This window comes from Chiloscyllium plagiosum, chromosome 22 (assembly GCF_004010195.1).
Source record: "Chiloscyllium plagiosum isolate BGI_BamShark_2017 chromosome 22, ASM401019v2, whole genome shotgun sequence".
NCBI lineage: Eukaryota > Metazoa > Chordata > Chondrichthyes > Orectolobiformes > Hemiscylliidae > Chiloscyllium > Chiloscyllium plagiosum.
In genome coordinates, this window is record NC_057731.1 from 38,323,106 (window position 1) to 38,349,159 (window position 26,054).

The 26,054-nt window shown below is 40.1% G+C and overlaps 1 protein-coding gene and 1 long non-coding RNA gene across 2 annotated transcripts in view; one reads left to right on the forward strand and one right to left on the reverse strand.

The window, feature by feature from the left end:
* Window positions 1–26,054, reverse strand: part of LOC122561217 (GDNF family receptor alpha-1-like) — a 203,574-nt gene that overhangs the window by 87,999 nt on the left and 89,521 nt on the right. The gene's annotated exons all lie outside the window — the stretch shown is intronic.
* The window catches only part of LOC122561218, a 41,145-nt gene continuing 29,231 nt past the window's right edge, over window positions 14,141–26,054 (forward strand). The window contains exon 1 of the long non-coding RNA XR_006314947.1: window positions 14,141–14,358. This is a non-coding gene — a long non-coding RNA (uncharacterized LOC122561218). The remainder of the gene's footprint in view (window positions 14,359–26,054) is intronic.

The window sequence follows — 26,054 nt, forward strand, 5'->3', positions numbered from 1 at the left end:
GGACTGTAAAGGAGTCAAGGGTTATGTGGTAGATGGTGAAGTGGGTTGAAGATCAACCATGATCTTCATGAATTGAGGAGATGCCCTGAAAGTTATATTGCCTATTCCTTCCTTCCTTAACTTCCACAGAAAACAAAGCAATCTCATTTGCATGTAGTAGGATCTGGACAATCATGTTTAGGATAATAAGTGGTAATTAATACTTGTCCCACACAGCTGCCATACAACAAACATTGCCAATGAAAGAAAGAATTCAATGATACAAAAATCAATAATTTTCCACAATTAATGTTCTGGGCCTACATGAATATTGGGACTATCTCATATAAGCTAGGAGAAAATGAGGACTGCAGATGCTGGAGTTCAGAGTCGAGAGTGTGGTGCTGGAAAAGCACAGCAGGCCAGGCAGCCAGGAATGTTCCTGATGAAGGGCTTATGCTGGAAACATTGATTCTCCTGCTCCTTGAATGCTGCCTGACTTGCTCTGCTTTTCCAGCACCATACTCTCCATTCTATCTCATAAAAGCCTCAATTCAGGGCTGTAACAACATGCATTGCATTTACCTAGATGGGTGCTGCTGTAATACTGAAGTAACTCAACACCATCCATGACAAAACAGTGCATCTGAAGGATTTCATCCATTAGGTTGAATATCTACGACTAGAGCACTGTGGCTGAATGTACTGTGCACTGCACTCACTCACTTTTTCAACAGAACCTATCAAACACAGTAGGCACATGGAGAACACCATTATTCCCAAGATTCCCTTCATGTAACTCACAATCATGACGTACACACATGTTGCTTTTACTTCCTTCTTAGAGGATCAAAGAACTGATACCTCTGCTTAATAGCATGATGGGAGTATCTTTACGATACAAACTGCTGTAGTTCAAGAAGATGGTTCATTACCAACTTCTAGCTATGGATGGACAATAAATGCTGACCTCGCCAGTGATACCCACATCTCAAGAATGATATAATGAAATCCTCTTCTGTTATATCAATTTGTACTGCAGGACCCAGTAATTCAAGAAATATGGTTACAATCAGGGAACAGACAGTTCAAAGGGATTGCTGCATTTGAGTGTCAGTGCTAATAGCCATATTTGTTTCTGCCTAGCATTAGGGTGGGGTACTTTGCAAGATTTTCAATACGTCACTCAAAATGGTTAAGGAGTCACTGAAGAATAGTTCCAGAGTCACAGCTGGTTGGAGAAGAAATCTGATAAGGATGGTGGCATATTCTATGTAGAATATGGTGAGCCACGTTGCTGAAAAGACAACTACAGGTATACTAAACTAGTTCTGTGCAGGTGAGGACTCAGTGGGAATAATCACTAATAGCCAGTCCAAGCTTTGAGAACTCATTATGAAGTTCTTGGAGTTAGCAGGAAACTAAGTGTTGGTGTCAGGACTCTGAAAAGTTCCTTGGAGATGTGAGCGCTTAATAATTCAGTGCAGCTCCGAGGAAGGATGAAAGGCACATGCAAGCAGTATTTGGTGTCGGCAAGTGAGCCAGGATAGAGTTCAGGTCACGCAGGGGCAGTAGTGACTTGTGAAGCTTTCTATTTAGAAAATTGTGCCTGTGAATAATTATTGGAGTGCAGTTTCCAAGAATCCAGAGGAGAGCAGACCAAAGAAAAGAAATTTGACTACCAGAAAAGAGCAGTTTTTGAGAAAGTCCATGACAGAGTAGTTTTAGAGGTATTTTCCAAGCCAGATCATCAAAAATGAAGATCCCTTGTGAAGTTTTAATGAGATTTGGTGACTCACAATATCCATAACATCTGGAGGAGATTGCTGAAAAATCCAAGAAATCGGTTTTTTTGGCGGTTGTTATTTGATGCATTCTGTAGAGGTGTTCAATAATCATTTGACTTTTAACTGTATTTTCCTCATATTAAGTTTGGGATGTTAGAATATAAGTCCTACCCATCTTTGCATGGTACATCCCTTTTTGTCAATAATTTTGCATATTTGTTTAAGTTTTATTTGTAATAGATCCATTATTCTTTGCTCAGTAATGAAACATAATTGAATTGATTCTAACAAAAAAAACAGACATAGTTTAAAACCTATATCATAAATCAGGTTAAATTTAAAATTTGATAAAAGCAGTGGAGACGTGAAACTGGAAACAAATCAAGGCATTCCTTCCTTGGTTATAGCAATGAATTAAATAACTTAAGGTTGCCTATGGGAGTGAATCATTTGGACATCTTCCTACTTGATTACTTGGGATGTTCCAGTAGTTGTACTACATAATTTATACTTCAACACATTACCCATATATTAATGATACTGTAAAGATCAAGCTAAATGAACAGAATATCATAACACAATGCACACTATATATTTCATTGAACCCCTACAGTGTGGAAACATGCCATTCGGTCCAATGAGTTCACACCAACTCTCCAAAGAGGATCCCAACCAGACACACCCTCTTATCCAATAACCCTGCATTTCCCATGGCTAACCTACACATCCCTAGACAACTATAGGCAATTTAGCACAGCCAATCCACCTAGTCTTTGGACTGTGGGAGGAAACCCATGCAGATACAGGGAGAATGTGCAAACTCCATACAGATAATTGCCTGAGGCTGGAATTAAATCCAGGACCCTGGCATGTGAGGCAGCAGTGTTAACCATTGAGCCACACTGTGCCACATTCCCCACTTGATAACTCATCTTGTTCCATTGACAAATTATATTTTATTCAGGCATTGCTGGAGTTGGACAGACATCTAATTTTGGAATTAGAGGCTTTCAGTTGATGCCTCAGAATGCATCAATGATTATAGAATTCTTTTTGTAGAAGTGACTGTCAAAGCAACTTGCTGGTCTTTGCAGTTCAGTTCTCCAATTGATTGGTAAAAGGAGTTTCGAATAGCTTTGCAGCAATTCTCCCCAAGTCTGCGTGGGTTTCCTCCAGGTGCTCCGATTTCCTCCCACAATCCAAAGATGTGCAAGTTAGGTGAATTGACTATGTTAAATTGCCCATAGTGTTCAGCGATGTGTAGATTAGGTACATTAGTCAGAGGTAAATATAGGGTAGGGGAATGAATCTGGGTGGGTCACTCTTCAAAATGTTGGTGGGGACTTGTTGAATCAAATCGCCTGTTTCCACACTGTAGGGATTCTATGATTTTATTAAATCATATACCATAATTTTCCTTGGGTAAGTGTTTACCTTATAGGATTAATATTACAGTGGAGTTACTGCAGTTTTATTCCTTTAATATTCGCATCTGTTACAGCAAGACTATGCACACTGAGGAAAAGATTATTGACCCAGGGAGAATTGTGTTTCCCAAATGCAGTTGAAATTACATTGAATATAAATAAAGATAGTCAACAGAAGGTAACACAACTCCATTAAATGATTAATAGCCCAGAAATTCTACTCATGGATTTGCCACGTTCATAGCCATACTGCTTCTCATTCTCCTCTCCACACCTCTCTGTACTGCACTTTACTCATTTAAGACTATCCTTAAAACCTACCTTTTTGATTATGCTTTTTTTATTTGACCTCAGTATCCTTACATAGCTTGGTGTGATAACTATGATGGAGCACCTTCTGATATTTTGTTACCTTATGTTGTTGTCATAATAGAAACAAAGACTTTTTCAATGTAGAGAGCACAGTCCACACATAAGTGGACAAAATAATTGATAAAAATAATTGAGAATGAATAACATGTATGTTGAATTGGGAAGTAATGATAAATATTTGGTTTTAGAAATTGAACAATGAGTTAACTAGTTTGAAGGTGATGGAGTGCGCAATTAAGAAATGGAGCAGAAATTTACCTCTACTTTATAACTAAAGAGAAAGAGAGAGAGTAAAATGTGAAAGATTAGTGAATGCCATTCGTATTAATGGAATTGAAGGTGGGGTTATGGAGGGCAGAAGAAAATAGACATTTTAGGATGCAAACTGGATACAACAACAGCATTAAAATTGCACCATATCAAAGTAAACAAACATTGAATGAAAAGAAAAGTAGGTGTCAGCTAAATAGTTCCTTGACCCTGCCTGGCCTTCAATAAGTTAATTTTATTTTATTCATTCATGGGATGTGGGCATCGCTGTCTGGACCAGTATTTATTGCACATCCCCTGTTGCCCTTGAAAAGGTAGTGGTGATCTGCTCTCTTGAACCATTGCATTATGACTGAAAGCCTGTATCAACTTTACCTTTCTGCCTGTATTCCAGACTGACGAAAAATCTCTTCCTCATTTCAATTCTTGATAGCCTATATCATTATCCTGACAACTGGACTTTCTCGCTAGGGGAAGCAGCTGTTCAGCATCTACTGTCAAGCTATATAAAAATATTATATATTTCAATAAGAACTCCTATTTCATTCTTTAAAATTCCATAAAATATAAGCCCACTTATATTAATCTTTCTCATCTCAGGAATCAGCCTAGGGGACACTTGTTGCGAAAACTCAAAGACAAGTATACTCTTCCTGAGGCATGGAGACCTAACTTGCATACAATCTTTGGTGCAGGCACCAGAGCAATAAATAATTGCAACAAGACTTTTTAAATCTTAAACATTCTAAACCTCTTGCAACAATGGCTAGCATGTTATTGCTTTGAAAAGGGCCATATGGACTTCAGGAGAATAAATGTAAATAGAGAAAAATAGTGCATTTGAATGCCAGATAAAATATTACTGCACCAGAGGTCATGGTCTTCAGAGTGACATATTTGATAGAAAACTAATGAACAGAAAATAAAGAATTAGAATAACCTGATCACTTCAAAATTGGAAAACTGTAACTATCTGCAGGATTAGTGCTGGGGCCTCAACTATTTTTGATCTATACTACTAACTTGGATGAAGGGACTGATTGTATTGGATCCAATATTTGCTGATGGTATAAAGTTACATTTGGAGGAAAGTTGTGACGATAATACAAAGAGACTGTACAAGTATATAGATGGATTAGTTGAGTGGGCAAAAATTTGACAAACTAAGTATATTGTGGAGAATGAGAGGTTGACACTTTGGTAGGAAAAATAGAAAAGGAGAATATTATTTTACTGGAGACATGCTGCAGGAAGTGATGGTACAAAGGAACCTTAGTGCCCTTCTACATGAATCACAAAATGTCTGAGTGCAATTAGGAAGGAAACTAGAATGTTGGCAGATATTGCAGGGGCATGGTGAAAGTGTTGAGTTTGCACCTGGAGTATTATGTACAATTTTAGTTTCCTCGCTAAAGGAGAAATACATTGCATTCAATCAGTTCTGAAATAGCTTGTTATTCCTGCGAGGAGTCTTATAAGGAGAGGTTGAGTAGGTTGACCTTATACTTAACCAGAATATAGGAGAATTAGAGATAATCTTAGATTCAAAGAGTCACAGAGATGCACAGCACAGAAACAGACTCTTCGGTCCATCTCGTTCATGGACTTTGTCTATTTATCCTATCCATGCCCCTCATGATTTTATAAACCTCTATGAGGTCACCCTCAGCCTCCGACACTCCAGGGAAAACAGCCCCAGCCTATTCATCCTCTCACTGTAGCTAAAATCCTCCAACCCTGGTGTTTTAAAAAATTCTCAAGGTCAGGTTCGTAGGAGAGTAGTCTGACACAGAACAAACGACCAAGAGGCGAGTCTGCTAGAATATAAGTGTTTTATTCCCCGCAGCGTCGCCACAACCAGGTCTCGTACTTACAACGGGTCTGGTTTATACTCACTCTACATGTTACCGGAACTGGGAGCCGTCAGTTCTCGTAGAGCGGTTGCCAACAACCCACGCTCGGCGGTTAAACGTAACCCCGGAGCAGACTCACCGAACTGGAGACTTTTCCAGCTGATATACTCTTTTCCAGATATAAACATTCATGTGAACAGCAGAGCAAGGCTAAAAAACACATTCCATTCTGGTTACATACAGATAAGAAGATTCACACGGGGAGGTGTGTAATAAGATTCACACGGGACTAAGCAACACCTCCATTCCGGTTAGATTCACACATGTATTGGGACATAATTTTTAACCGTTTCACCACATTCCACTGCTTGGCCCAATACATGTGTTACATTATGATTCACACATGTATTGGGACATAATTTTACACCACACCTGGCAACATCCTTGTAAATCTTTTCTGAACCCTTTCAAGTTTCACAACCTCCTTCTGATAAGAAGGAGACCAGAATTGCACATAATATTCCAAAAGTGGCCTAATCAATGTCCTGTGCAGCCGCAACATGACCACTTAGTTCCTGTACTCAATACTCTGACCAATAAAGGAAAGCATACCAAATGACTTCTTCACGATCCTGTCTACTTGCGACTCTACTTTTAAGGAGCTATGAACCTGCACTCCAAGATCTCTTTGTTCAGCAACACTTACTATTAAGTGTATAAGTCCTGCTAAGATTTGCTTTCTCAAAATGCAGACTTTGCATTTATCTAAATTAAACTCCATCTGTCAATTCTCAGCCCATTGGCCCATCTTATCAAGATCCCATTGTAATCTGAGGTAACCTTCTTTGTTGTCTAGTCCACCTCCAATTTTGGTGTCAGCTGCAAACTTACTAACCATACCTCTTATGCTCACACCCAAATCATTTATATAAATGTCGAAAAGTAGTGGACTCAGCACTGATCCTTGTGGCACACCATTGTCATAGGCATCCAGTCTGAAAAACAACCTTCCACCACCACTCTTTGCCTTCTACCTTCGAGCAGGTTCTGTATCCAAATGGCTAGTTCTCCCTGAATTCCATGAGATCTAACCTTGCTAACCAGTCTCCCACGGAGAACTTTGTGAATGCCTTACTGAAGTCCATATAGATAATATCTACCACTCTGCCCTCATCAATCCTCTTTGTTACTTCTTCAAAAAACTCAATCAAGTTCGTGAGACATGATTTCCCATGCACAAAGCCATGTTGACTATCCCTAAGCAGTCGTTGCGTTTCTAAATCCTGTCCCTCAGGATTCCCTCGAACAACATGCCCACCAACAATGTCAGGATCACCAGTCTATAGGTCCCTGGCTTATCCTTACCACCTTTCTTAATTGTGGCACGACGTTAGCCAACCTCCTGTCTTCCAGCATCTCACCTGTGACTATCGACAATACAATTATCTCAGCAAGGGGCCCAGCAATCACCTCCCTAGCTTCCCACAGAATTCGAGGGTACACCAGATTAGGTCCTGGGGATTTATCCACTTTTATGCATTCCAAGACATCCAGCACTTCCTCCTCTGTAATATGGACATTTTTCAAGCTATCACCATTTAATTTTCAACATTTTACATCTTCCATGTCCTTCTCCACAATCAATACTGATGAAAATACTCGCTTGGTATCTCCTCCATTTCCTGTGGCTCCACACAAAGGCCTCGTTGCTGTTCTTTGAGGAGCCCTATTCTCTCCTTAGTTACCTTTTGTCCTTAATGTATTTGTAAAAACCCCTTGGATTCTCCTTAACCGTATTTGCCAAAGCTATTTCATGTCTCTTTTTTGACCTCCTGATTTCCCTCTTAAGTATACTCCTACTGCCTTTATACTCTTCTGAGGATTCACTCGATCTATCCTAACTATACCTAACATAGCTTCCTTCTTTTTGTTTACCAAATCCTCAATTTCTTTAGTCATCCAGCATTCCCTGCAACTACCAGCCTTTCCCTTCACCTTAACAGAAACATATTGTCTTTGGATTCTTCTTTTCTCATTTCTGAAGGCTTCCCTTTTTCCAGCCGTCCCTTTACCTGTGAACATCTGCCCCCAATCAGCTTTTGAAAGTTCTTGCCTGATACTGCCAAAATTGGCCTTCCTCCAATTTAGAAATTCAACTTTTAGATCTGGTCAATCCTTTTTCATCTCTACTTTGAAACTAATAGAATTATGGTCACTGGCCCCAAAGTGCTCCCCCACTGACACCACAGTCACCTGCCCTGCCTTATTTCCCAAGAGTAGGTCAAGTTTTGCACCTTCTCTAGTAGGTATATCCACATACTGAATCAAAAACTTTTCTTGTACACACTTAACAAATTCTTCTCCATCCAAATCCTTAACACTATGGAAGTTCCAGTCTATGTTTGGAAAGTTAAAATCTCGAACTAAAACCATCCTATTATTCTTACACATAACTGAGATCTCCTTACAAATTTGTTTCTCAATTTCCCACTGACTATTAGGGAGTCTATAATACAATCCCAATAAGATGATCATCTCTTTCTTATTTCTCAGTTCCACCCAAATAACTTCCTTGGATATATTTCCAGGAATATCCTCCCTCGGTACAGCTGTAATGCTATCCCTTATCAAAAATGCCACTCCCCTTCTTCTCTTGCCTCCCTTTCTGTCCTTCCTGTAGCATTTATATCCTGGAACATTAAGCTGCCAGTCCCGTCCATCCCTGAGTCATGTTTCTGTAATTGCTATGATATCCCAGTCCCATGTTCCGAACCATGCCCTGAATTCATCTGCCTTCCCTGTTAGGCTTCTTGCATTGAAATAAATCCAGTTTAATTTATCAGTCCTACCATGTTCTCTGCTTTGTCCCTGTCTGCCCTGACTGTTTGACTTGCTTCTTTTCTCAACTGGACCAGTCTCAGGTTGATCTCATTCCTCACTATCTCCCTGGGTCCCACAGCCCACCTTAATAGTTTAAATCCTCCTGAACAGTTCTAGTAAATCTCTTTTCCAATTCAGGTCAATCCATTCTTCTTGTACAGGTCACTTTTACGCCAGAAGAGATTCCAATGATCCAAAAATGTGAATCCTTCTCTCATACACCAGCTCCTCAACCATGCATTCATCTGCTTTATCCTCCTATTTCTATCCTCACTAGCTCGTGGCACTGGGAGTAATCCAGATATCACTACTCTCAAGGACCTCCTTTTTAAATTCCTGCCTCACTTTCTAAATTCTCCCTCCAGAATCTCATCTTTTTCCCTTCTCTGTTTGTTAATTTTCTTAGACACGCTCCAACATCCAGCGATACATGAATTCAATAACAAAGTCAGTAACTGCACAGGTTCACGACTATGTCAGTTAGCAGTGTGGCTTTCTTTCTCTCTCTTTCTCCCCTGCACTGACTTGACCATGTGCTGACTTTGTTTGTCCCTCTCCTTTTTAAGAGTGTCATTGTTTTGGTTTTTTTTTCTCCAAAGTTCCAAAACAATACAACAGCATATAAAACAGTAATTGCTGCTCTGGAATTCAAAGAAATCACCTCCAACATCTAAAATACCTCAAAATGGAGTAGCCTGTTACAGCCTTCCTGTCCTCCATCTTATTCTGAGGAGACTTGACAGGGTATATGCAGGCCATATGTTTCCTCTCGTTAGAAATCTAGAACTAATGCCATGATTCAACAAAATGGAGTTCTCCAATTGAGGATGGAGATGATAAAGAATTTCTAATCTCAGTGGAATTAACCATTGGTATTCTCTTCTGCACAGAGTAATGGAAACTGGGTTATTAAATATTTTAAATGCTGAGTTAAAGAATTTTTTTGATTGACAAAGACGTCAAAGGTTATGGAGGCAAAACAAAAAAGTGGAGTAAAGGCCAAAAAAGACATGATCATATGGAGTGGGGCAACAGGCTCAATGGACTATGTGGTCTACTTCTGCCTTGGTTAAGATACGATCTTAATGAATGTTTTCATGGCCTTAAATGGTTATCCACTGGTTTGTGGGTGGGCAACTGTCACCCTTCCACCCTCAGGCAGTTTGTACCAAAATGGCCCAGAGGAAAATGCAAGCTGTAAATAAGCTTTGACCGCTGGAAGTGGGAAATTGCTGGCCATTCTGCCACTGGTATTGCCTTCCTAGCTGAATGTGCTTCTTCAACACCTGATGTTTCTTTGCTCCTCACAAAATCTTTTCTAATCTCTACCTCTGTAAGACCCTCATTTACTTTTGCTAACCTCTTCCATTTCCCATTATTGCAGAAGATTTTAAAAATTGTTCTTCTTATTCTTGCTGGTATACTCTCAGAGTTTATTTTCTCTGTCTTTATCAATTTCTTAAGCCACTCTTTGCTCATTTGCAATAACTTTCCAATCACACATTTACTTATTTTTTGGTATTATTGACCAATATATTAAACCAATGTTATACTTAACTTTGCATAGTTAATTGTCTATAAAATCTGTCCCTTCCCAATACAGCCAACCAAAATTTGTCCAAATTGCTGCTCTACAAAGAAACCTTGATTCTTCAGCCTTATAAATTTAACCTTAACTGAACTTACCATCCTCATATTTACTATCTACTATCCTAGTTATATGACTGGCCAGGACACTTGTCTCCATCAAATAGAGAACTCTTATTAGAAGAGAATCAGCATGCATTGTCAACATATACTCTGAATTAATTCTGAAAAACAATCTAGATATATTGAAAATTCCACAGAAAATTGAGAAACACTGTAAGGTAGGCTAACACTGATTGAAGGTAATGAAAGAGAGAATAATAGGTGACTGTAAATCAGGTAGGTGTTTTTAATAAGTCCCTTGAAGCTAAATCCACGTTAGACACTGGAAAAGGGAAGCACCCAAAAACTTACCTTCGGATGAATCATATGGAATTGAGCCAGGTGATGAAAGTTAGATTTGTAAATAATCTAAAAAACATGTGATTGAAAAAGCAATGAGGAAGTTAAATGGAGGACAGCTATTGTAAAATAAGTATTGACAACCTCAAGGTGTTTCCATGGAACTGTAAAATTAAGTTGAGATGAGCTGTAAAATCTCTAAGTGTAATGGATATCAATTGTATTGCATGCTTGTAAAAATAAGACCTTGAACATTGAAGTATGAAGGAGGTTGGATGTGTTTGAGTTATAGCATTAACAACAAATATTGAAAATTACTTGGAGAAGGATGACTAAAAAGAAAAGCAATGAGGCTGATTATGACAGGAAATATAGTGGATGTGATTTTCGAGAATCATAACAAATTTTGGTGATGAATTTCTCTGTGCAGTATGGAATGAGTCTTGCTACCTTTCTTGCCAACAGCATTTATCTGTTGTGAAAATTGTGGGCTCGCTGCTCTTGCATTTGGACCTCAGAAAATCTAACCTATTCACAAAAAAGACAAACATACTGATGAAAATAGTCCTACAATTTGATTACATGTAGGGCAAGGCAAACATTTTTCTCAATTACTTGAGCTATTTCTCCATTATATCTAAGTAGAGAATCATGAAGCAAAATATATAAAGAAGAATTGAACAAGACAGCAATATGATCAATCCATACTTTTATTTTAATCTAGGCATTTAAAACACACACTTTGTTCGTAGTATTGAAGAAATGTTGCATGATTCTTGAACTGTAAAGTATGCAAACTAAAATATTAAATACATGATCGCTCAGATTATTTAAAAACATTGGAAATAAAGGTACTGCAGTGATTAAAATTTCAACAATCTGCAATTTCCTCAAAGGAACATGTATTTACATGGTATTAAGCCACACAAACAAAGGTTCCAGCATCTCTCCCATATCAGAAACTAGCTCAAAATATAAAGACAGATAGCTAAAGTTTCTGTAAATATATGAAATGAAGAAGAGTGGCTAAAGTAAACATTGGTCTTTTAGAGGATGAGAAGGGATATTTAGTAATGGGATATGAGGAATTGAACAGGTATTTTGTCGGTCTTCATAGTGGAAGACACAAATAACATGCCAGTAATTGACAAAGATGAAGGAAACAATCATTATCATGAAAGGGGTAATACTGAGCAAGCTAAAGAAGCTAAAGGTAGACAGGTTTCCTGGCTCTGATGGAATGCATCACAGGGTACTGAAAGAGATGGCAGGAGAAAAAGCAAATTCACTTGTGGTAATTTTCCAAAATTCACTGGACTCTAGGGCAGTTCTGGGAGATTGGGAAACAGCAAATGTGACTGTTAAAAATGAGATAGACAAAAGATGGGGAATTATAGTCTGGTTAGCTTAACTTCTGTAATGGGGAAAATGCTTGAGTCTATTCTCAAGGAAGAAATAGCCAGATATCTAGATAGAATTGTCCCATTGGACAGACATAGCATGGGTTCATGAAGGACAGGTCATGCTTAACTAATTTACTGGAAATCTATGAAGACATTTCAAGCATTGGTGGACAATGGGGACCCAGTAGGTGTGGTGTATCTATATTTCTAAAAGGCATTCGACACGCTGCCGCAGAAAAGGCTGCTGCATAAAGTAAAGATGCAAGGCGTTATAGGCAATGTATTACATGGATAGTGGATTGGTTAAGTAACAGGAAGCAAAGAGTGGAGATAAATGAGTGCTTTTTTGACTGGCAATCAGTGACTAGTGGTATGCTCTAAAGTCAAATCTCTAAATCAGAGCATGCTCTCTTCACTCCAATTGTGGAACCATGGAGTGCATGTGGAGGTAGTGGGAGGAGGAGAAAGAAAAAACATATTGGACACTTTAGTAATATAGGTTTAAGAATTTATACATAAATGTTGTTGATTGTAACTTTCATGCAATTGCTTTTGAGCCTCTCTGTGCAGATACTCAGCATAGTATCACATCTGGCAGCAGATCATGGCCATCTAGGAGGCTTCATGGATTGAGGCTTGCACACAAAACTTACGGTATCAACTACAATCAGGTGGGAACAACATATACATATGGCTCAGTGACACTTTTAGCTGTCCTGGATGATGATCTTTAATGTTTGATTCAAAGCTGTAGCTGCCAATGAATGTCCAATGCTGGCTGTGCCAGGGAGCTGTTATCTACAATTGGGAGGGATGGGGGGCAATGGTGTCGGACAGCCAGGGAGTATTGCTTCCAGCAGGCCATTGCATTCGATTGTTTAGGGCTGCATGACTGATGTTGCTCCCCTTTAAAATGCCCTCTTAATGGTCTAAACTACAACCTTGATTCACTTACCCTGTCCACTCTGTGTGGTCACAGCTATTTCCCTCTCCAATTTCCAGCACAACGGAAGATGAGTGGCCAGCTGTTTCAAGCCTCAAGCCTCAAGCCTCAGCCTGGCATTATCAATCAGCTCCCAAATAGCTACATCCTCTTCCCAGTAGACCATCCCATCAACGCCATAGGATTCACATTTCCCTGAGTCTCTGCCCAACCTATTGAAAAATATTCCTACATTTGCGTACCTTCCTACCCAGAGCCTGCCATATGCCTGGTGTTGCCCCTCAAATTTCCTCTCTTGAAGCCAGTGTGTTAGTGGCCATTAACAGCAAGCCCCTCCCCCCCCACCCCAACCCCACTCCCAGTACTTCATTACACCCTTCCCAGCCACGATCTAGAGTATTGCCTCTTTCAAAATCCAACTGGCCCCCTTCACGATTGCACTGTGCCCTTGACAAGAGCCTGCAGCCTTCCATTCTGAACACTAAAATGCTAAAAACAGTGAAGTAGCTGCAGCTATTATTTCACACTCATGACAGCCACCTCACTACCTCAACTCCTTTTCCCTTTTCTCTTCAGTTTCTGAGACTGGATCTGATGGACTGACCGTGACTTACTCCTGGATTGACGTGCCCAGGCCCCTGACTATGGCTGAACATCTGCTCTATCACATTAGCCGTATTGAACCCAATGTGGGGGTAAATTACTGCAGATACTGAAATCTGTACGGAAAAATAAAAATGCTGGAGATCACAGCAGGTCAGACAGCATCCACGGAGAGAAAGCAAGCTAATAAGTGTGGAGGGGGCAGCACTTATGCAATTGTGTTGGTGGGAAGGGTGAGTTGGAATGCTGGAGGAGAAAGGATTTGGATAGTTCAGATTAAGTGATCAAAATGTGACAGTGGCAGAACAATATAATGTCTAACAGCCAGACTGGAAAAAACAGAGTCCCACTGGAGTAGGGGAAGGGGAGAGAGATTGACAGAGAATGTAACAAGGAGAAAGTGAGGACTGCAGGTGCTGGAGATCAGAGCTGAAAATGTGTTGCTGGAAAAGCGCAGCAGGTCAGGCAGCATCCAAAGAGCAGGAGAATCGACGTTTTGGGCATGAGCCCTTCTTCAGGAATGAGGCTCATTCATGAAGAAGGGCTCATGCCCAAAACGTCGATTCTCCTGTTCCTTGGATGCTGCCTGACCTGCTGCGCTTTTCCAGCAACACATTTTCAGAGAATGTAACAAACAAAATTAAAAGAAAGGGATGGAATGGGTTCACAGTTTTGAAGGTGTTGAACTCAATATTGTGCCCAGAAGGTTGTCAAGTCCCTAATTTGAAGATGAGACATTGTATGAGACATATGGTACCGCGACTCGTGGTTCGGCACAGACGGGTAGTGAACAGCGGTGTAAGAGCCTAGAGTCCTTCATTATTGAGTGTAGAGGAATTCGGCTGGCCAGACGTAAGTATTTTAATAGCATTTGGTTTTCCTCTCACTCAAGTGGTGTCCGACCTGACCCCTCACTGTTTATTTTCAAGTCCAGCCCAAAAGGATCGGTCTTAGCAAGGATAGGGTCTGGGGGATCCTGCATAAAAAGGGAGGAGAAATTAACTGATGTTGGGAGATTTTTATACTTACTGACAGCAGTTTCCAGGATTATTCAGCGATTTCAGGGCTGTTTGGCTCCGGGACTTTTATTTGGGCGGACAGCGGTTTCTGGGGTCATTGGACTCCGAAACAAAATTTTTTAACTTTAAGTCGTTTATTTTGGTGGACGGCAATTTCCGGAGTTGTTAGACTCCTAGGCGAAGTTTTTGTTTTAACTTTGAGTCTTTTGTTGAAATGGGCGGCGGTTTCCAGGGTTATTTGGCTCCGGGACTTTTATTTTGGCGGGCGGCAGTTTCCAAAAATTGCCGAACTCAGAGGAATGTTGAACTCCAATCTCTCAACCCTCACTGATTTCCGGTGTTGTAAAAAAACTCCGATCTCTTAACCCTCGTTGATTTCCGGAGTTGTTGAACTCCAAGCTTTCAACCCTTATCAATTTCCCAAGTTGTTGAACTCCGAGTTTTTGGATCCTCAGCTCCAGTTTTCGCTGTGGTTCACTGCAGCATTACAACACCCAATCTCTACCTCTTTATAACTTGTACATTGTCTATATTTGACACTTTCCTTCCTTTCCTTGAACTCTCTGACTCCATTTCGGGGAATAAACTATCCACTGCCATCAACTACAAAACCACTGACTCCCATAGCTACCTTCACTACATCTTTTCCCACCAAATTCTCCCAGTTCCTTCATCTACATCTCATCTGTTCAGATGATGCCACCATCCAAAATAGCACTGCTGACATGACTTCCTTCTTCCATAACTGGTTTCCCACCCAATATAATTGACAGGGCACTCAACCACATCAGACCTTGCCCCTTCCCATCACTCACAACAGCATGATTGGGTCCCCCTTGTCCTCATTTTTTATCCCACCAGCCTCCATATTCAAGGATTATTCTCCACCATTTCAGACAACTCAAGCAGAATGTCACCACCAAACACACCTTTCCCCCACATTCCCCCATCTGCATTTCACAGGGATTATTCCCTCCAGGATATTCTAGTCCATTCCTCAATCACCAACACTTCCCAACCTTCCCACTGCACCTTCCCAAGTAACAGAAGGTGCAACACCTGGTCTTCCACTTTCTTCCTGCTCACCACCCAAGGACCCAAACAGCCTTTTCAGGTGAAGCAGCATTTCATCTGTACTTCTTCCAATCTTGTGTATTATATTTGCTGCTCCCAATGTGGCCTACTCTACACTGGGAAAACCAAAAGTAGACTGGGTGACCGCTTTGCAGAACACTCCAGTATTTGCACAAGCATGACCCCGACTTTCCCATAGTTGGTCATTTTGACACAGCGTCCTGCTCGTATGCACATTTCTCTGTCCTCAGTATGCTACAATGATCCAGCGAATCACATCACAAACTGGAGGAGCAACTTCTCACCTTCAGACTAGGCACTTTACAACCATCTGGTCTCAATATTGAGTTCAACACCTTCAAATTGTGAACCCATTTTGCCCTTTCTTTTAGATTTGTTCATTACATTCTCTGCCATCTTCTGTCCCAATCCCCACCCCAGTGGGACTGTTTGTTCTTTCCAGTCTGGCAGTTATAGACACACCATTGTTCTGCAATTCTCACATACCCATCATTTATTCTGAACTATCCACGTCCTTTCTCCTCCAACACTCCAACTCACCCTTCCTCCCACTTTTGCATAAATACTGCCCCTCCACACTTCACTTCAGCTCTGATGAAGAATCATCTAGACTCAAAACATTAGCTTGCGTTCTCTCCATGGATGCTGCCTAACCTGCTATGATAGCCAGCATTTTTGTTTTCAGCTGTATTGAAACTCCTGACCAAGAACTCCCATATACTGTGACCAATCACCTGGAATAGAATGGGATGCTAGCCTTGACTTACTGTGCTGGGAAGCCTGACTGACGGTGCCTCTGTGGAATTAATCGAGGATTATTCTCCTTAGAGTTGGGTACTTGGCTGCCTGCTTGCAACACATGTAATGTATTTGTTGTATTAGCAATTGGCAAATGAAGCAGGTGCGAGATTAATGTATAGCAAGATGTGCATCACCTAGACTGAGGACTGCTGAGCAGACATGCTGTCTGGCTATGTGACTGTGCTAATTGGCACACTAGTTCAAGGAAGGCAGTGGTGCTATGAGCAAGCAAATAGTGCTAAATGAGCAAGTAATGGGAGGGCAAATGAGCATCTCTGGGATGCAACCTAATCCAGTCTGTCCTGGTATGCAGTGTCTCCACTGCAGTGTTTCAATGCTTTTTAATGGTGCACCCTCCAATGCAAGTTTGTGCTTCTAGTTCACACTGCCAGTTAATAATAGAAGTGCCAAGATGGTCAGATGGAGAGACAGGTGTCAGAAACCAATGCCCATGGAGAAGGAGAGAGGGAGGCTGGTGCCCATATATACTGGTATTCTGAGCTGTTGCATACATCATAGAGATGACTTTAAGCATGCAGCACGCTGATATTCTGTTTTCCTTACAAATTTATATGGTAACATGAGAGTGTGATTGGGAAATGGAAATCAATTTGGATTTTATAGGGAAACGACCATTTTATGCTTCACTGAATTTAGTTATAATAACATAATCAAAGTAATATTTATTGGTTAATCTAATATAGAATTCTTCTTATCCATTGCCAATGTAGACTTTTCACTTTAGCAACATGTGATTTTGCTTGGTTTCATTTGACAAAGAAATACTCCATGGGATTGTGAACAGAGTGAAGACAATAACCTAACATTTAGAGTTACAGCTGTAAGACTGGGGAGATATCTGTTTAGTTTCAGATCCAGACTTGGATGATATGCTCTCAACTTGTTAGCCCTTATCAAAAAATCATAACCACAGTGGTGTACTGATATTCATACTGGTATATTAGAAGTACAGCAAAATATTAAATATAATTTTCTTTACTACATTTAACTTTGTAATAATGTATTTAAGTTTGAAGCAACATATTTATTTGTCGAAATTAGTATACTTCCTGATTTCTGTAATCTGTTTCCAAGCATTCAAAACCACAGAAGCAAAATCAGAGAAAAGCAAAATATCACTGAAAAGTAGATGTCTAACTAATGGGAAGTTCACCAATTAGGCAACATTGCGATTTGAGCTCAAGGTTATTAATCTTTGGGTTCTGATTAAACATGCCTCCCTCTTTCTTTAACAAAGAGGCAAAGGATATTTATCTTAGTGCTGTGACCACAACTAAAATTTAATGAAGAGGACGGACTTGCAGATAACTGAAAATTTAAATAACCAGTCAGGAGATAGTGGGAAATGATATCAAACAAATCGCCATTACCATAAAAGAGATTGATCGTGTGTCCCTCAAACCAAAATTAAACCAAGAATTGCAGATGCTGGAGATCTGAAACAAAAACAGAAATTGCTGGAGACACTCAGCATGTCTGGCAGCATTTGTGAGAAGAAAGCAGACATTTTGAGTCAAATGACTCTTCATCAGCGTTCTACCAGACCTGCTAAGTTTCTCCAGCAATTTCTGCTTTGTTTCCTAAATCAATTAGCAATAGGTCTCACTTAGTCTAAGCCAATCAGAATGTAATGATGTAATTGAGCATGCTGTGGATTACGGCTTGGAAAGAGTTAATAATCAAAAGCATACAATAACAAACAAGTGCTTCAAAATGCATGAAGTTATCGTGCTTCCAATAGGGAATGGAAGATCCTTGAGGCACTGGAGAGAGATTGAGAAACCAAGTGTAGACCTGTGCTATAACCTGACCCAGAAAGTTAAAACTCACACAACACCGGGTTATAGTCCAAGAAGTTTATTTAAAAATACTAGCTTTTGGAGCGCTGCTCCTTCATCAGGTAGCTGTCTGATGCAGCTACCTGATGAAGGAGCAGCACTCCGAAAGCTAGTACTTCCAAAAAAACTTGTTGGACTAGAACCTGATGTTGTGTGTTTTTTTAACTTTGTCCAATACTGGCAACTCCACATCTTGGCTGACCCAGAAAATGAGAGCTGAAGTAACTTGCTGCCCTGCTCTAATAGGTATTATTTATAAAATGAATAATGTTTACTGAATTACTGTAGTAGGCTGTCTCCTGTTGCCATTGTAGTGAAAGTCTCAAATGAGCAAGTTAAGATAGAATTTGAGTTTTAAGTTATATAAAATGCCAAAAAGTTAGAAGTTGGGAGGTTGAATATTAATAAAAACCAAAAGAACAGTGGATGCTGTAAATCAGAAACAAAAACTGAAGGAAAAGCTCAACAGATCTGGGAAGCAGTTGTGAGGAAGAGTCACCAGACTTGAAATGTTAACTTTAATATCTCTTCACAGATGCTGTCAGATCTGCTGAGTTTTTCCAGCAACTTCTGTTTTGTGAATATTAATGAAATGGATTGTGGTGTTAACAACATGTTTAACAAATGTTAAGTCTTGTCAATTGGCAGTTTTCTTTGCCTAGTAAGAATCTTTCCACACCACTCGAGAAAAGCATAGAAGATGGAGTGACATGACCTTGATGACTTTGCCAGACTTCTTGCCCGATTCTACCATACATCTCACCTTAGCCCAAGTTATTGACACCTTATTAAGATGCTGCTTTGTGTTTCAGTTCAATTGATTGTTGCTGACATTTCTATCCCAATTCCTCATTTCTTCCAACTGTATGGAAGTTAGACAAACAAATTAATTTTGGAGCATTTTTAAAAAAAATACACTATGCGCCCACTGGCTTTCAGCGCAGATATCTCTTTAAATTGGACTTGCACCTCAGTATTTCCACTTCTCTCATTAGACAGGCATCAGACCAAAGCCGCAGACAGCAAGGAATAATTATTTAAATGAGCTGAAAATCGGGTGCAGTCAGCTCTGTATGCTGCTGGCTAGCTTTGCACCAGCAGTGAGGCAGAAAAAAAACAAATCTCAGCCTGAAGCAGAAAATAAGTCTTTCAATGCCAAAATAAATTTATTTCTGCATAAATTTGAGATGAGAAACATAGACTGTTTCCTTTACTGCATTTGGAATATTATATTTAATATTGTATAAATCAGCTCAAATAGAGTTTTTTCAGTATTGCTAGAAATGCTTGAATATAATGGAAAGAATTGAAAACTGAACATTTACGTTATGATACTTTCTGCAAAATGTGCTTAGAAACCTGTACCTGTTTTGCTTAACAACATAATTTAATTTTTTATTGATTTAGACAAGAATTAAAACTACATAATAATCAGGCTTCGCGGTGTATCAAGTAGCCTTTTAACCCGAGAAGGGCCACTAACGAAATCAAGACTCCATGGTTCAGACCAGATTCTTTTCCCTCTTGGTCCTCATTCTCCTTTTTGAGGGAATGACTCCTCCCTGAATTCATCCATATTGACAAGGAAATCTGAAAATGTGGTGAGCACGAATAAGGTATTACCAGATGGCCTGGAGAACAGTTTCTGACAGTCAGCTGAGAATATCAAGGTTACTGGGTGTGATCATAATTAATGAAGTTGTGGAGGAAGGAAGCTGGCTCAGGAGAGGCCCTTGAATTCCATGTAGTCGTGGCCCAGCATTCATGGCTCAAATGAAAAGCTTAAAAGAAGATAAAATCAGTTTATACAACTGGCTTGCTTATAGTTCTGCTGCTTTCATTTGTTACCCATTTTTAGTTGCGAGGCAAAGGCATTGTAATGATACTGGGGCCTGATTGACATCATCAGACACTGATCTTTGAGAATCCGTGAGATTATAACCTATTTGACAATGTGTCAAAAATGCCTGTTAAATCATGGATGTGTGAATGTGATACAAACATGGTTGTTACTATATCACCACAATGGCTCAGTGCTAGTACTGCTGCCTCAGCACTGGATTCAATTCCACACTCGGGTGACTGGCTGTGTGGAGATTGCACATTCTCCCCATGTCTGCATGTGTTTGCGTCAAAGCTCTGGCTTCCTCCCACAGTTCAATGATGTGTAGGTTAATTGGATTGGCCATGCTAAATTTGCCATGTGTTGTCTAGGGATGTGCAGGTAAATGGATTAGCCATAGATAATGTGGGGTAATGGTGATAGGGTGGGGGTTTGGGTTTGGATAGGATGTTCTGCAGAGGATCAGTGCAGATTCAATGGGCCAAATGGCCTCTTCCCACATTTTAGGGATTCTAAGAACATTGTTTCTATCATGGTCTCTGAAAGGAGTTGCTGATTCACTAACACCAAACTACTTTCATTACCAATTACCTTTGTTTGAATTAACTGCAGAATAGCTTGAAATTTATGAGAACATGTTTTAACCCATTTGTCATGCTTTGTCAATTATAATGATGACTGTTCAGTAAATATAAATGCATTTGTTTATTTACTTGTTTGGCACATTCTACCATTCTGTTCCTTCTGTTACATTTTCGGCCAACTCTAGCCGAAGGCAGAACCATGTAATCAATGGCCTTTACAGAAAAGCACAAACAACAAAAGCATTTTACAATACAATGGACCCAGTGACAAAAGGCCAACTGCATAATACAAAACAGTCCAGTATTTATATAACAGCTTCTTGGAAAGCTGCCAAGATTAAGGTTAAATAGTAGTATTTCATCCCTACCATGCTGATCACCTATTGGGAGATAGTTGTTAGAAATTGCTTTGCTGAGTGGAAGTGCCATGCCGAACTTATCATTTAGTAAACAAGAGGTAGACAGGTATATGTTAACTGTGTTTTGAATGTATTAACTGTGAGTGATTACAAGCCACACCAACTTAATAAGCACAATGATTTTCCAGTTTCTAGATAGTTATAGACTAGACGTAGCCTGAAAAATGAGTAACGGGATCTCTTGGACATCCCAATTCACTGGCTACATGATAATTGCCCAAGGAGTTGAAACTTACAATGGAGTAATTACTTGGTGTCTGGAACTTACCAAAACCCTCAGACTTCATAGAGTTCTGACTTACTTAATAGATAGCCAGGAAAGGTTAGAGGGATTTAAACCTGTGTTAACTCTTGATTAACTGTACATCTGACAACCCCAAATCTCTATTCACCGCCAACATCCTGACAAATCTCAGTGGACAGTCAACTTCCACTTTCATATCCAGACATCTTCTCCATCAGGCCTCATTCCCCATAGAGTTCCCCCTGGGCCCCCCTCACCTGCCTCCTCCACAGTCATCCAACCATCCACACAGACACCCAATCACTCTCAAATCCCCATAGAAACACAACCAGACTCACAGGCATTCTCCCTCACACCAACCTCTGCACTCCCATCTTCCACCTTCTCCGCTGCTCCCTCCAACCACCCTCAAGGTCTCTTCCACCCAACAGACAACAGACTGTGCCCCTCCCGCTCTCAAAGAACCCAACTATCCATGCCAGGGATGCCTGACTAACCTTGGACATCAATGTACTACCTGTCCACAATGATTTACACTACTGTCTCACCCATATATCTGCCATCTGCATGTCTTTGTCTCTTGGCACCCTACCATCTCACTCATCTGCCATCCTTTTACCTATCAACCTGACACCCCATTCCTTCAGCTGTCTGAACACTTTGTATTCCTATACCTGAGCACCCTACCTGCTAGCCCCACAGCCAATTGATATCCTGAAATCCTACATTCCTCAAATATCTGACATGTAGATACTTTCACCAATCTGCCAACCTACCTGACCCCTCCCATCCACCTGCCACCAGACTCAAAAACCCATGTTCCATTCTACCACCACACCCACCTTATATCCTACCCCTCATCCACCTGGTAACTATAACTTCCACCATTACATTCTGTCACTCTCTGTCAAAGTGGCTTTGGGACCTTTAAGTAAGGAATATGGTGACAATTGCCATAAAAAGGGGAATGGTTTCAGCAACTATCCTCACTACTGCTGCCTGAATGGTTTTACTGGACTACTTCTGTTATAAAGACTCCCAACTGTAAGTACATCTGGAAAACCCCCAAAAATGAGATTTTGTGTAAACTGCGTCAGAAATATGATTTCTACAAAATTAGTAATATATTACTTGGCCAAACACGAATGGGTCAAAGATATGTCTCTGTTAAGGAAACATTTGATGATAGAAGCTTATATTATGGAGACATGGGAAGTACTGCATATTTGTAATGGGCAATTTTAACTCTATCCATCCAAAGGTTGCAGTTAAAGTTGGCCAGGTGGCTAACATCTATGTCCTGATATCATCATCTTATATCTTAACTTGATCTTATGGATAAGGAGTAAAAACATCTGGTTAAAGCTGTAGGATTCCTTCTTTAAATAATGAGATTGGTAGCATCAGACCCCAACTGCAATTTAATGTTGGCTTGAATGGGGCTGAAACTGATGAAGGGATTCTGTCTCTGATTCATTCTTGTGGAGGTATGATCAGCTAACATAAACATGTCTGCGTCTTGCTTACTAAATAATAGTTAGGCATGGCACTTCTGCTCAGCAAAGCAATTTCAACAGCTATATCCCAGTAGGTGATCACGTGGAAGGGCTGAAATATTGCCATTTAACCTTGGTCCTGGCAGCTGTCCAAGCAACGGTTATATAAATACTGGACTGTTTTATATTAAGCAGCTGGTCTTTTGTCACTGGATCTGCTGCATTATAAAATGCTTTAGATGTTTCTACTTTTCCTATAAAGGTTATTGATTATGTGATTCTAGTTTCAGCTAGAATTGGCTGAAAACCTTAAGAAAGGAATATAATGTTACAATATATTAAACATATAAGTGGACAAACAGTTATAATTGGCTGGGCTATCTACCTGCAGATGGCGGCAGCCACTAAGAGCCTAATTAATGAATGAATGATTTTATTGTTCCATATATCTTGAAGATACAGTGGAAACTGTTTTGTCGGCACAATCCAGTAGACCAGTTAGCCTCCTGATTCTAACATCATCAGGGACTTATTTAAGGTGCCTGGAAGCAAGCACTCAGCAGTGCTACAGGCAGGACTAGAGACCCTTCAGATCTGCCTGTGCACATGAGGAGACAAATGCTATTCTTTAGAAGAGGGGTGTACACGTTCCACATTGCCGACTAGGCTGCAAGAATTTTTTTTAATTACATTTTTTTTAGCTGCCGTGAGATAATGGTACATTCTTGGTACATTCTCCTTTACTTAGCTTTCACTGTATCCTGCTACTCCTTTCCAGCTCAGAAATTCTGATTAGATTTATTTTATAAATTTAATTTATAAATCTATTTATAAATCTATATTGCTCTAGTCAGTGACAATAAAGAAATTTCAAACTCAAATATTTTGTGCAGCATTGTCCTGCTTTTTAAATTGTTTTCTATAGCTTTTCCAAATGTAACAGGTCAGAGTGTTTGATTTTCAACTCTGAGACAAAGATAATCTAAACCATTGATGTCCCGAATGTCTGTTGTCCATGCTTTTTGACAGCAGATGTTCTTCTGCTGGATAGATTTACACCCACATATAATCTGTCAAAGCAGACGTATACAATAAAGCAGAGAAGACTGACTATATATTGCACATAACATCTTTCCTTACATTTCAGTTACTTTTCTTTATTGCAGTCTCAAAATTGTGTCTCTTATTCAGTTTACACACTCTTGCAATGCTATCTATCTAATATAAATGTACAGTGCAGTGCACTTCAGTTCCAATTCAGCAACAATATGCTCATGTGCAGCATCAGGTATGAAGTTTTAGACTTACCTGTCCAAGCAAAAAGAAAATACCCTTCCACACAATAGCCTTAATACAATGCATCAAAAGACTAAGAAGTCGTGTCACATTGACATGCTACATTTCTTTAGCTCATCCAGTGCTCCAGTTAATCAGTCTCAGCAGTATGAAAGTACAATTGGCTTTCAAAAACTATTTAAGAGCCACTGGCTGAAAAGTCCAGTCAAAAATATTAAAGAGGAATATTAAAGTTTGGTTGCCTGTAATGTTTGTTGTGCAGACGGTAAGCTATCTGCCACGTTTGCAGTACTATTGGCAATTATTACATGAAAACAACAGCAGTTTTAAAAGGGAGAAGAGCAGACAAAGGAAGCACATGGTGAGGACAGTGCAGGAGAGAGAGACAGAGAGAGAACCTGCACAGTTTCCACCTTTGCTGATTGATTTCGTGTATCGCTGGACATCGGAGTGCATCTGGGAAAATTAACAAACAGTGAAATTCACAACTAATCTTGGAGGAACTGTTGGGCGAAGTTCACAGCACAGAATCAGATAAGTTATTTGTTGTTTTAAGTCTGTCCAAGAGAAAGGCGACAGTAGTGAGTATAGTGGATTCTTTCTTGAGTATATGTTTTTGGAGATAAGTCTCTTGATTAAACTTAAAATATAAGCCATAGCTACTCATTTAACCTGGGGCAGTGTTTGTAGAGGAATAAGACGGTATCATCTTCTGGGTCTGTAGATTGTGAAGGAGCAAAAATGGCCTTTGCAGTGATATGTACTTCTTGTCAGATGTGAGTTTAAAGAGAGTTTAAGGTTTATTGCGGATTATATCTGCCATAAATGCTGTTGGATGTGAATCTTATCAGATCGAGTGGATCGGTTGGAGAGACAGATAGAAGCGATGAGGAATTTGCAACAGCAACAGTGTGTGATGGATAGCAGTTATAGGAAGAGGGGAAAGTCTCAGATACAGTCACATAGATGGGTTAACTCCAGGAAGGGTAAGAGAGGTAGGCAGCTAGTGCAGGAATCTTTTGTGGATATACCCATTTCAAACAGGTATGCTGTTTTGGAAAATGTAGGGGGTGATGGATTCTCAGGGGAACATAGCACAAACAGCTAAGTTTCTGATATGGAGACTGACTCTAATGCAACGAGGAGTACGTCGGCTTCCAAGAGATCAATTGTGTTAGGGGATTCTGTAGTCAGAGGTACAGACAGACGTTTCTGTGGCCAGCAGAGAAAAAGCAGAATGGTGTGTTGTTTCCCTGGTGCCAGGATCAAGGATGTCTCATAGAGGGTGTAGAATGTTCTCATGGGGGAGAGGGGCCAGCAGGAGGTCATTGTCCACTTTGGAACCAATGATACAGGAAGGGAAAAGGTTGAGATTCTGAAGGGAGATTTCAGAGAGTTAGGCAGGAATTTAAAAAGGAGGTCCTCAAGGGTAGTAATATCTGGATTACTCCCAGTGTTACGAGCTAGTGAGGGCAGGAATAGGAGGATAGAGCAGATGAATGCAGGGCTGAGGAGCTGGTGTATGGGAGAAGGATTCACATTTTTGGACCATTGGAATCTCTTTTGGGGTAGAAGTGACCTGTACAAGAAGGACGGATTGCACCTAAATTGGAAGAGGACTAATATATTGGCAGGGAAATTTGCTAGACCTGCTTGGGAGGATTTAAACGAGTAAAGTGGCGGGGGTGGGACCCAGGGAGATAGTGAGGAAAGAGATCGATCTGAGACGGGTACAGCTGAGAACAGAAGTGAGTCAAACAGTCAGGGCAGGCAGGGACAAGGTAGGACTAATAAATTAAACTGCATTTATTTCAATGCAAGAGGCCTAACAGGGAAGGCAGATGAACTCAGGGCATGGTTAGGAACATGAGACTGGGATATCATAGCAATTA